General features: G+C 37.0%; 1 pseudogene; it reads right to left on the bottom strand.

The window, feature by feature from the left end:
* Window positions 1–7,675: 7,675 nt before the first annotated feature.
* On the bottom strand, window positions 7,676–12,653 carry LOC140502635 (large ribosomal subunit protein bL19m pseudogene; annotated as a pseudogene).
* Between the last annotated feature and the right edge of the window lie 644 nt (window positions 12,654–13,297).

Genomic DNA, 13,297 nt, shown 5'->3' with positions numbered 1-13,297 from the left:
CAGGCTCACCATCATTCTATCCACTGTGCCACCAACTGCCAGAAGAAATGAAGATACTCAGGGAAATAAAAATACTGAACCAGAAATTATTAAAATAATCGTGATATATAAGTGTAGCAGTAATGTCAATTTATTTCAATGTGCAAAGTTTCCAGCAGCCTGAGGAGAACTTTGATTCTCTTCATTGGTCTGGTGAATGTTACTTAGAGGGATTTGGCTATTTCAAGCAGAAGTCAGACAACCATAATCACAGTAGATAAAAAAGGAAAATTTTCTAACACATATGTGGCACTGGTGACTACTTATTTTCTTCTCTTTTAATGTACTATTCCCCTGGTACAAATGATATGTGGCTAATGGGAAAGTTTCAGTTTGGTTTCAGAGGTACAGTTAACTACTTTGTCTGAATTAGTTTATCAGATACTTTCCAACTACTCACTGATCCTGAGCAGGCCTTGACGGGGGTAGAAGTAGATTTGAAAGAGAGATAGAGAAAATGGGGAACTGTAACAGAAAAAAAAATGTTCAATGAACATTTGGAATTGAAAAGCCTCTGCAGCTAAGTGGCAGAATGAGAATTGGTTGCCAAAGAGAAAAAAGGGGGGGCTAACAAATTCTGTGTGGGAACTTTTCAAAAATACTATTGCTTACTTACTTATTTTTGCAAGGCTCAGACTAATACAGAAATTGCAATCATCAATATTACAATGATACATGTTTGTCATCTATAAAGAAAATACTATGTACAATAGTATACATGCGATCAAAACTCAGTTTTCCAATAGTGTATTATCTTCTATATATCTTGTTTCTCAGTTTGATGGAATCTTGGGGAGACAATTTGTTTTGGATGACAATATCCATGTATTTAAACAGCTGCTATGTGGAAAAGATAACTAAATTACTTTAGTAAATAGTCGAACATTCCTGATATGTGAAAATGATCCCCAACAATTTGAGTTATTTGACTGGAATAGGACATTTTGGGAAATAGTTGATTCTCTTTCATTGAAAGCCTTCAAGCAAATCTGGATGACCATTTATTGAGTATCACAGAAAGGATTACTTTTGAAAGCTGACACTGACATCTCTTTCCACTCCCAAGTTGTGTGTAGCTCAGTGATTTCTCCTTAATTAGAAGATGTATTAGGCTTAATGTTCTTTCATGGATCTTATCCTGTACATTTACTCTCCATCTGCACCAGGGAAGGTTTTTGAAACCCACTTAATCATTTGTTTTATGACAGACAATATTCTATAGAGGAAGCCTTGTTTTCAACATCTCCTAAGGACCAAACCAATACAGAAGTTGTAATTATCACTGTCATCATCATAGATGTCATTCATCTACAAAAAATAAAATATATGAAGATATATTTGCAATCTCAGTTTTCTTAGAGTAGATGAGCGGCTATCTATCTTACTTTATTAGAGGTATGTTATCCTTTCCAGTGTTCTGTACTGAAATAGTTTTCATAAGAGTTTATAGTAGGAAACAGAATTCAGAAACTGGCCATTGATTAGTGAGGTTAAGTGAATGACCAAACATTACATGAATAGTAAGTACAAGAGCCAATATTCAAATTCCAATCCTCTGACTCCAGAATAATACTCCTATTACATGTTAAATCTCTCAAATGAATCAAGAATAGATGCTCATTTCATTTAAAGCAAAGCCATATGTGGGGTAGCTAGATGGTGCAATAGACAGAGAACCTGCTCTGGAGTTAGGAGAACCTGACTCCAAATCCAGCCTCAGACATTGAGACTTACTAGCTCTGTGACTCTGGGCTAGTCACTCAACCCTGATTACTCAGAAACAAAATCAATAAATGCAGTGAAGTGACATGAACAAAAAATAGAGGATTGAGCATTTTTCTCGAGGCCTCATTAAATTTTTACTAGGGTTATGCTTCATAGGCATAGCAATTATGGTTGAATCTGAAGGGGTGGAGCATGTTCAACAAGAAGCTCAAAAAGGTTATAGCCCTTGAATTAACTGTAGTGAATGCTAATCTCTATTTCTAGTGGTCACTCAGCACCATATTACTATCATCCTCCATCCTCCCACAGGGCACAAAATCATTCAAAGAATTCTGGTCTGTTATCAATGAAGGATAACTTGTGCTGCTGCAGTCTCTACCCATTCATCTTGCCCCATAGCATTGCCACAATTTCAGTGCACTTCGGTGGAACAGGCATAAGAAGTCAAGACACTGTATACTCAAAACATCTTTTGGTTTAAGGATCCCCAAAATTAGTATTTCAGCTTTCTCCCCAAATTAGAAGATCCTGACTCACCATAGTAGTATATCAAAAAAGACAAAACAAGGACAGGAACTTAGCTTGTGGAGTTATGTTGGTTTTAAAAGGTTACTGGTTTTTAGCTGTAGCCAGTCCTAGTCCCCTACAAGTTACTTCAGGCAGGGACCAGCCACTTAAAAGTGAATCCTCCAATATAAGAGGAGGTTGAAATCAGTTTGAGTTTTGGTCCCAGTGGTAAATGAATCAAAGTGGAAAGTGAAAGAAAAAATGCAAAAGAATGATAAAGGGAAAAGCTAAAACTAATAAAGATCTCCAGTGGAGGAACGCTGAATTAAAAACACAGAGCACAAACAGATAAATCAATAGATAAGATTACAAAATCAGGAGGGAAGATGAATACAAGAGAAATAAAATATTACAAATGTATGTAAATAAGCATTGAAAAATAAAGAAAATTAAGTCACCAGTTACTGAAACATGTGATGATATAGATTCTTAAGAGCACATGAAAGATCTGTATGGTTAAAACAGAATATAAATGGCATAATTTTGTCCAGTACCACAGAAATAATTTTGAAAACAGAAAGAGTTGAATCACTGGTGATGAGTCTCTCCAATGATGTGAAAGAGAAAATAATAGATTGGAAATGCAAATATGCTGAAGTGAAAGTCAAGAAGAGAAGTAAAAATATCTATAATGTTATCAATAATATATTATCTCAATACAAGCAAAACACATTATAGATGAAGATCGAATGAATAGGAATGAATTTAGCATTATAGACTCAAAAGAATGACAATTAAAAAACAAAATCTAAGTACCTAAATGAAAGAAACAATAAGAAAACTTCCCAAAGTTTTAAATCTAAAGAAACAAAAATCAAAATAATTTAAAACTTGCTTTCAAAGAAAACTTAGAAAAATTCTTTATTTCAAACTCCAAGAGAAATCCTATTTGAAGTCAACAGTTTCACTGACAAACAGCAAATTATCCAAGTGACAAGGAAAAAGATCTCCAAATACAAAGGAAAGGAATTTCAAACAATACAAGACTAAACTCTACCCATCAGAATCCACAGAGGGGAATGAAATTAGATAGTCTACAAAACAAAGGAAATCAAGATATAACCCAAAATGATACATGGTACAAACCTGAGTCTAATAGTGAGTGAAAAAAACAAAACAAAACATGAATTTCATTAAAAGATGCATGTGAGATATCCCTGAATTTTTTAAACTGAACAGATAACTCAATTGGTAAGCACACCAAGTATTAGAAATAAAAGAAATGTAATAAATGCAATGAACAAGGAGATCAAATTTAATTAAATAACTTAGTTTAATATTTAGAAATTATTAAAACAAAATTTTAGAGAGACAAAAATTAATTTAAAAGTGAAATAACAGAATTTCTATCTTAAAATATCTAAGGGGACAAAAATTGAAGCAGAATTTAGAAATAGTAAAGGAATTGGCAAGGTCAATCAGGTGACACAATGGATATTGCTGGGCTTAAAGTCAGGAAGATTTATCTTTCTGAGTTGAAATCTGAATTGAAATCTGACCTTATGCATTTACCAGTTATATGTCTCTGGATAAGTCACTTAACCCTGTTTTCCTCAGTTCTTCATTCATAAAATGAATTGGAGAAGAAAATGGCAAAACTTCTCCAGTATCTTTCTTAAGAAAAACCCAAATGAGGTCACAAACGTTTGGCCACAATTGAAATAAACAAAGAACAACAAAGAGGAATGGGAATACTATTGAATTAATCTCATATGCCCACCCCCACAAATCAATGAATTTTGTGGAACTGAATTGAAAAATAGAAAGATGGTACATGAAAATTAGAGGGAAGTTGGATCATTGAGGTGGTTGATTAAAATACTTACTGTAGTATCTTAGAAATAATAGGGATTGTAAGAAAATAGGTGGGAAACAAAGGGAAAGTTGAAAGAGGGAGGGTGGAAGAGGAAAATCTTATTTCTTTAATGAGAAGGAATAACACTGAAGATATGTGGCCTCTAAATGGGGACAGGGATATTACATTGAGTCTAAATCATAGGGTTTTGCTACACAGTGAGATCATTTCCTGTGATCTTTAGGAGAAACTTCTTGCCTGAGAAGAAATCAGAGCTCTTTGGAGAAGTATACAGCAAGGATGGGAGGACACAGACCCAGACTGGACATTGCATAGCTATTTCATTAATAAACTTGACAGCCAATTGCATGAGTTCATAAACATAAAAGTGATGTCTATAATTAATAAATCCCATTCTAGGTGGGGAACTGACTTTTCAGTCTAACAGTTTCTTAGATCTATTCTTTATGAAGACTTACTTGATAAGAATGAACTCCTTTTCAGAACAGTCCTTACTAATCTCTTCTGGCCCTTCCTTATGGCTGAAGCAACTCCATGCTAGTTAAGGGATGAGTTCCTTTTCCATTGATTCTGAATTAATTCTCTAAGTTTCTCTCAATCAGCAACATGCATATGTTCTTGAGGATTGTTTGGACAACTCTTTAGTACGGGCTTTGGAACTAAAAGGTTGTACTATTACTAGATGCCTTGATTTCTAAAAACAAGGTGAAAGTAAATTGCCCAATGCATAATTATGGTGAATCCATATTTACTTGGAAGAAAGAAAGAGCATCCCTTTGTTGACTCTGTGGTAATGCTGTGTCCCTGGAAAAAAGTAAAAGAGAGTTTTGATTTAGCCTCTGAAAAAATAGAGAAAAAGAAAGAAAAAAGGATTTATGCAAATGAAGTTACTAAAGTGTCACTTTGATCCAGAGATTGCTTTGATAGGTACAACTAATGACAGTCATTCCCTAAAATAAATGATTCAAGTACACCAAAACATTTAAGCAGTAAGTTTTGTGGTAAAAAAAAAAAAAGAGTCGTGCAAACAAAAGAGATATTCATTGATTGAGGAATGTCTAAAGAAAATGTTATACATAAATGCAATGGAATATCATTACTACACTATAAGAAAATAAGAATATAAGAATATAAAGAATACAGAAAACAACAGAAAATCTTAAATAAGTAGATGCAAAATGAATTAAGCAAAGTCAAAAAGATGATATTGACAGTAACTACAAAACTATGAATGGAAAGAACAACCACTACAAAACAAAGAATCAAACATGAAATTGCAAAATTACAAATGAAATATTTGGTCTCAAAGAAGAAAGATAAATAGAAAGTTCTAAATCCTATGGAGCCTTTGTTATCCTGATTTTATTTCCACAATACTCGAATTGTTCCTTTCTAGCTGCTTGCAGTATTTTCTCCTTGACCTGGGAACTCTGAAATTTGACCACAATATTCCTAGGAGTTTCTCATTGCAGGTCTCTTTCAGGAGGTGACTGGTGGATTCTTTCAATATTTATTTTGCCGTCTGGTTCTAGAATATCAGGACAGTTTTCCTTGATAATTTCATGGAAGATAACGTCTAGGCTCTTTTTTTGATCATGACTTTTGGGTATTCCCATAAATTTTAAATTGTCTCTCCTGTATCTACTTTCCAGGTCAGTTCTTTTTCCCATGAGATGCTTCACATTATCTTCTATTTTTTCAAACTTTTGGTTTTGTTTTTTAATTGCTTGGTTTATGTCATAGTCATTAGCTTCCCTGAATTCAATTCTCTCTTTCAAAGAACTATTTTGTTCAGTGAGCTTTGCAACCTTCTCCATTTGGCTAATTCTGCTTTTTAAAGCCTCCTTCTTCTCATTGGTTTTTTGGACCTATTTTTCCAATTGAGTTAGCCCCTTTTTAAAGTGTTATTTTCCTCAGCAATTTTTTTTTTGGTTCTCCTTTAGCAAGCTCCTAACTTGCTTTTCAAGCTCTTTTTTGCCGGAGTGCAGTTTAAGTTCCCTTTGGAAGACCTGGAGACAGGGGCTTTGACTTCCTGTAACAGTATGCCTTGTTTCTTCTCATCTGAAGCCATGGGAGGAGACACCTGTTCACCAAGAAAATAAGCTTCTATGGCTTTATTTTTTTCCCCTTTTTTGGACATTTTCCCTGCCAGTTCTGAATCCTTTGTCAAGAAGATTATCCTACTACCCCTCCTCTCCCCAAGGCAGAGACGTGGCTCAACAGCTCGATTCTCCAGAGCTTTGGGAGAGTGGGGCCATCACTCAGGGCTGAGGATTAGATCAGTTCATGCCTACTGCCAGAGGCTTTAAGATGAGCTACCTGAACAATGGACTCAGGTTGCTTCCAGGCCACTGTAGCTGCCTGCAGTCTGCTGCTGCTGTTGCTGCTGTCACTTGAGGCTATTGCTCCTGCTCCCCTCTCTCCTAACTGGGAAAGCCCTCTCACACTGACCTTTGGAGGTTTCTTTGTCACTTGTGGTTGAGGGATCTGGGACCCTCCCTGCTGGGGACTCTGCCCTGGAGGTATGTTCAGGTCCTGTTCCTCACAGTGAAGTGTGGACTGGACTGGACCAGCTCAACTCAGTGTCCTGTGAGATAGACCTCTTCTGTCAACCTTCCAGGTTACCTTTGGCTGGAAACCTCTTTCCCTCACCTGTTCTATGGCTTCTGATGCTCTAGAATTTGTTGAGGGTCATTTTTTACAGGCATTTTATGGGTTGTGGTGGAAGCACTAGGGTATATGCACCTTTCTGCTCCACCATCTTGGCTACACCCCCTAAAAAGGTTATTTTAAAACTAAAAAAAAAAAAAAAAAAGGTAATGATTAAAAATCACACACTATTTAGCTTAATAAAAATAAGAACAAATCTATCCAAATATTCCTATTAGAAATGTATTTTCCTATGTGTCCATCACATGCAAACATACACAAGTAGTATATAAAATTGGATTTTGGTCCATTTGCTTAAGTTATACATATTGTCTTTCACATAAAATTCCTTCATATATTCCCTCTTCTCATCATCAACTGTCAATTCACTCAAAGTTAAATGTTCTTTTTTCTTTCAGTCTAATTTTGGAATTGCAGAGAGACAACATATTTTTGGCCAAACGATTCCTTGTTGTAAAATTAATAGGGCATGAAAGTATCTAGAAAAGAAAAGAAGAAGATAAGAAAATGCAGGTACTTCCTCATGTCTCCCCAAACAAACAAAAACAAACAAGTAGATGTTTTGAACTATAATAGGTGCACTCCATCCTTAATCAAGGACCCACTAATCCATTAAGTCAAGACAAAGTGTGTAAACCCACATTTCTTTCATTGCCTTTTTCAATCAGTTTCACTCTTCTGAAATTCCTACATTCAGTTATCATCTTTGATTTGTTCCAAAAGACTTCATGATCTCTAGTAATATTTGTTAGTTTGTTTCTGGAGCTATTTTTTGTTCTCACATGAATCACCAACAGTTGGCAATTGTTTTTATTTCTTTTTAATTAAAAAAAATTGTGTTTAATAAACATTTATTGTACTGCTTCTGTGCTCACCAAAGATTCATCAGGGAGTAGGGAACATCAGTCAGTGAGCTGGTTGTATTCACAGTGAGCCCAAGCTCTCACTTTCCCAGCCCCCAGAGGACACAAGGCTCTGATCTGGGCGGGTCTTACTGCTTAAGCCTCTGGATGGACATCCTGGTCAGCCAAAAGCCTTCCTCACATTATATGAGAGGACCAGATGGTGGCCCTAAATCAGATGAAGTAGAGGTGGGAGCAAGAGGCGATCTGCCTCCAGTAGCAGCGGACTCTCGAGGGTCCGGCCCGGGCACCGTATGCCTCAGGACCTCCGATATGGCTCCATCTCCTCCCATATCTCCGCCTCGATCTTGAACAGGTTGAACTCCCTCATTAGGTCAAACTCAAGCCAGGGTCGGCTTTACTTCAAGGAGCCCTTCAGCTGGTCCTTGGTCAGTCACAGGACAAAGCGGATGCTCTTGATATTGAACTTGGGACGCTCCCACCGTTGGGACTTCATCTTGACCTCGAACTCGTTCATGTGCATCTCCGGGGTAGGGGGTGGGGGGAAAGGTTGGGTAGTGGAGTGGGGAGGTGGGCAGTCCACTGGCTTCATGTCCACCTCAAAAGTACAGTATTCTGGCAGAGCGTCGGAGCTACACGAGGTTGTGATCTAGGTGCCAGAAGTCCGAGCACCTGTTTTTCCTGCGTTGTGGTAGTTGTACAGGTGGAAGGAGAGCTCGACACCTTGGCTCTAGATGGTGTTGCGCAGCACGAAGATGGCCCCCAGGCCTCCATCTGGGTGCAGATGCCCAGAAAGAGGTTGGTTTTCACCTTTGCGTTGGGGTCCGAGGAGGTAACGGCCAGCATGTTTCCTACAAAGTACTCAGCGATGTGAGGAACCTTGTGCAGCTGCAGCATGTTCTGGCTCTCTAGCTGGAACTTGAGCAGGTTTGTCCCCCTGGAGGAGGAGTGAACTCGGGACTCAAGAACCTGTGCTCCTGCTCAAGCTCCTGTCTTTAGTCCACAATGACGGGCTTGGGGGGTAGCTGGAAGGTCCCTGGGCCAAGGAGGTAACTGCAGGCGGGCACAAGTGGTGCAGCCCTGAGATGGACGCGGAGGAATGCAGAAGCCAAACCCTTGGGTATCGCCTTATTTCCCAGGTTTGGGAAGAGTAGTCTGGCCAGTGGTTTTAATTTCTAACAAGTCATGTGGGGGCTAAGCTTTATCATGTCTCTCCTTACATGTACCCTGGAGAGTTATCATTCTTATCAGTTTAACCTAAATAGATGTCTCAGAATCTCTGACTCATTTGGGAGTCACAAACTATTTGGGAGCCACAAACTATTTGGGAGTCACAAACTAACTTGTCTCCTTATGCTCTTAGCCTTACAACATGACCACTTCTCTGATAACACCCACATATTCAATATGAGATTGTCCAAATGCCTCATTGTTAGATAATTGGTACAGTTGACTAAGTGACTCTAAATGTTCAATCATTGTTCTATTTTTTGTTAGTCTTCTACCCTCTACCTCTAGCCTCCCCACTCATGTTATGACTTCTCTCTTTCCTTTTTAATACTTCTCTCTTATTCATTTGTTCCTTGAATTGTATCTTAGTTAATTGCAAAGAATATTTCATTTTCCTTGATAAAGCAGAAATTACAGATATTTGAGTTTATTTAACTTCTCTGCTAGAGAGACAACTTGGTATGAAAATGTCTGTTATTGTTCCCTGGAAATGAAGTGAGGGAGAAGGAAGCTTTTTTTTTTTTTTAATGTAAGTTCCATGACTTGAGGTTTGATTTTTTTTTGTGTGTGTGGTTATTTTGTATCTCTGGTACACCAAAGAATGCCATAATACAGTTTGTATTCAATAAATGTTTGTTGGGATGAGTTGAACCCTAGAATACCTTAACATTGATTATATGTATAATTTGTTTTTTCTTTTTCCACATACACCTGGAAAGTTAAATTCAGCATATTTGATGATTCTTCTTGGTAGTTCATATTGCTAGTCCTTATAGTAAGTGACTTTTTTTTTTCTATTAGAGGCTAAGTTGCCTCCAGTAAAACCTCCTGGGTGAGGTTTTATCTACACCCTTTATGGAAAACAGAGGCAGTTAACAGATTGTTTCAAAAGTTCTATATGGAAATAAGTTCATTCCTCATGAAAGGATCTCATGAAAAATTCACTTGCTTTCAACTCATGTCTTTTTTCCATTTCTCTCTGTGAGACTAACAGCATCTCTCAACTTTCTTTCTAATTGTCTGGAGCCAACATCTTTTGTTCACAATTGCTCTGACAGAGAAAAAAATGAGCAGTATGAATTCTCTATCTAGTATGTCCAGAAGTCACTTGGAATGCCTTCTCTTCATTAACTTCTCTATTGACTGTTGTCCCTGAGGCATGCTTGGAGATAGGAGTTGAAATTGCATCATTCATACATCTAATGTGATTTTTTTGTTTGATTTTTTTTTTAACAGAGTACATCCTATGTTAGGTCCTGGGGAAGCCACCAGTGAAATGGTGAACCTCTAACTTCATCAGAAAGATGACCCTTTCCCTTATTCATGACCCAGGTATATCTCTTTGTGGGTTCTTCTTACTCAATTTTATTTTTTACATTTACATTTTACATATTGCATTTTACATTTGCAGTTTTACAATGAGTCATTTCTGCTGATAATGGTTTCATTAATCAATGAAGAAGCAGCTAGGTCTCAAAAATTCACAAGAAAATGATTCTATCGCCCCCTTCCAGATATCTAAGCAATTATAGCCTTATAATAAAATATATAAATCCTATTTCATGAAACATATGCAATAAAAGGCTAATGTTGTCATGTATATTTCAATTCATGTGAAATTAAAATAAAAAAGAAATTTGTATTCATGATTTTATTTTTTTGAAAACTAATCTGGTTCCTGTTTTCATAATTAGTTGAGACAAAAATAGTAGTACTTTTTTTTTTTAATTTTACCTAAAAAAGGAGACATTAATTTGGATTCTAACATGGAAGTATTTTATAAACTCAGGGAAGTTTCAATCTAAGAGAAAATAAAATGCTTTTTCTTTAATAATATGATATCTAACTAAATGAATAAGGAATTAATTTTAGTTAGAAAGTAACATCGAGCCCAGCCCTGCCTTGTCCACGCGGCACCGAGAGGAGCAGATCTGAGAAGGCTTCAGGGATGGAATCTCCAGCAGCCAAGTGCGTCCCTCCACCCACAGGTGACAAGGGTCAGTAAGAGGGTCTCTTTGGCCAGTCGATAGGGGAGTGGGGTGCCCCCATAATTCAGGCCCCCTTGGGAGGCAGCAGCGGAGGTGGGAGCAGACCAGAGCTCCCCAAACAGGCAGGAGCCCAGATCCATTATTGAAGGTCTCTGCATAAACCCCCTGAGGGAACTGAGCCCCGTGCAGCAGCCCTGCCCCCACCTGAGCAGCTGAACTTAATCTCGAACTGAATAGCAGCCCTGCCTCCACCCAACCCCTGAGGCTGGGAAGCAGCATTTGAATCTCAGACCCCAAGCACTGGCTGGGCAGACCTGGAGGCAAAGTGGGTGTGAAGAGAATATTCAGAAGTCAAGTCACTGGCTGGGAAAATGCCCAGAAAAGGGAAAAGAAATAAGACTATAGAAGGTTACTTTCTTGGTGAACAGGCATTTCCTCCCTTCCTTTCTGATGAGGAAGAACAATGCTTACCATCAGGCAAAGACACAGAAGTCAAGGCTACTATATCCCAGCCCACTCAATGGGCTCAGCCCATGGAAGAGCTCAAAAAGGATACAGGTAAAGGGGTATGGAAAGTTATTTGGCCCTACAAGACAAAAGAGAAGATGGAGACAAGGACAGAGAGGGATGAAAGAAGAGAGAGCAGATTGGTGATAGGGGCAAATAGAATGCTCAGTGTTTTGGGATGGGGGGAGGGGACAAATGGGGAGAAAATTTAGAACCCAAAATTTTGTTAAAATAAATGTTAAAAGTTAAATAAATAAATAAATAGATAGATAAATAAATAAATAGATTTTAAAAAGGAAGAAAGTAACATTGTGTAAAAACAAATTCTAGATTGGAAAGTAAGAAGTTAAATCAAAATATTCACAAAGCCTGTCAAGCCTATATACTAGATTTATAATTTGCCTGATTCCTAAATTCACCATTTAATTCACACTACAACAGAGCTGGAGCTTAGTAGAAGTTCATTAGAGAGTCAATATTTTTCCTCAGTCGTGATGGATTGGGACCAGGTTAATACATACAAGCCATCTTTATAATTATTATTAATATGACAGTTATAAATTTAAAATTGCTATTTTTATTAAGAGGTGCACATACATATTTTCTCTAATTTGAACTATCCCCTATCCCCTCCCCCCCCACACACACACAAACTGAGAAATCCAGTATTCCTTTTTCTAACCCTTGTATTGGGTCCACTTTGTAGCATATCAAGTATATTATCAAGTATACAAATAAAATTTATGCAGGAGAAAAGAAACTATGTGACAGAACTTTGTCTCAGAAGGAATAAAATTAGATGAATGTCATCCCTTTGCATTCCAAGTCATTTGTAAACCTGTAAAATTCTCCTGAGTTTTTATAAATATACAGCTTTGTTCTCTCTCCCTCTCTCTCTCCCTCTCTTTCTCTCTCTCTCACTCTCTTTCTTCCCTCAAGAGTCAGTTTCTTATTCAATATTATATTTCATTACATGTAAAAGCATTTTTTAATATTTTTAATTCAGTTTTTGAGTTACAAATTTTCTCCCCCCTCATTAAGAAGGAAAAGAATTCGACAGACTATAAATGTATAGTCATGCAAAACATTTTTCCGTGTAAGTCATATAGTGAAAGAAAACACAAAGAAAAAGCAAACCAGAAAAATAAAGAAAACGTATCTTTGATTTGCATTCAGATTCTGCAGGTTCTTTTGCTTAAAATGGACAGAACCTTTCATCTTATAACGTACGGAATTGTCTTGGATCATTGTGTTGCTGAGAATAACTTAAGTTATTCATAGCAGATCATCATATAAAGTTACTTTTACTGTGTACAATGTTCTCCTGGTTCTGTTCATTTTACTTTCTATCAGTTCATGTAATCCTTTCCAAGCTGAAAGCATCTTGTTCGTCATTACGTTTTTGGTGTTTGATTTTAAAAAATAAGTCTTTTCTGTCTCTTCTGTTTTATTATTATTTGTCCCTAGTTCAGAATTTTTTTTAAAAATTCACTTATTTGTTTTCCAGTTTTCAACAATCACTTCCATAAATTCCAAACTTTTCCTCCTCTTTCTCCGCTCCTTCCCCAGGACAGCATGCAGTCTTATATGGGCTCTACACATACATTCCTGTTAAATACATTTTCAAAAAAGTCATGTTGCATAGAAGAATTAAAATGAATGGGAGAAACAATGAGTAAAAACAAAAGAAAACATAACAAAAGAGAAAATAGTCTGCTTCATTCTATGTTCTGACTCCATAGTTCTTTTTCAGGAGTTGGATGATATTTTACATGACTCCTTTGGAAATGTTTTATCTACTTGCATTGCTGTAAAAGGCTGAGTCTATCAAAAAACAGTCATCACGCACTGTGATTGATACTCTGTGTAATATTTTCCTGGTTCTCCTCACT

The sequence above is a fragment of the Notamacropus eugenii genome, chromosome 4 (assembly GCF_028372415.1).
Source record: "Notamacropus eugenii isolate mMacEug1 chromosome 4, mMacEug1.pri_v2, whole genome shotgun sequence".
NCBI lineage: Eukaryota > Metazoa > Chordata > Mammalia > Diprotodontia > Macropodidae > Notamacropus > Notamacropus eugenii.
This window is presented reverse-complemented; position numbering and strand designations above follow the sequence as displayed.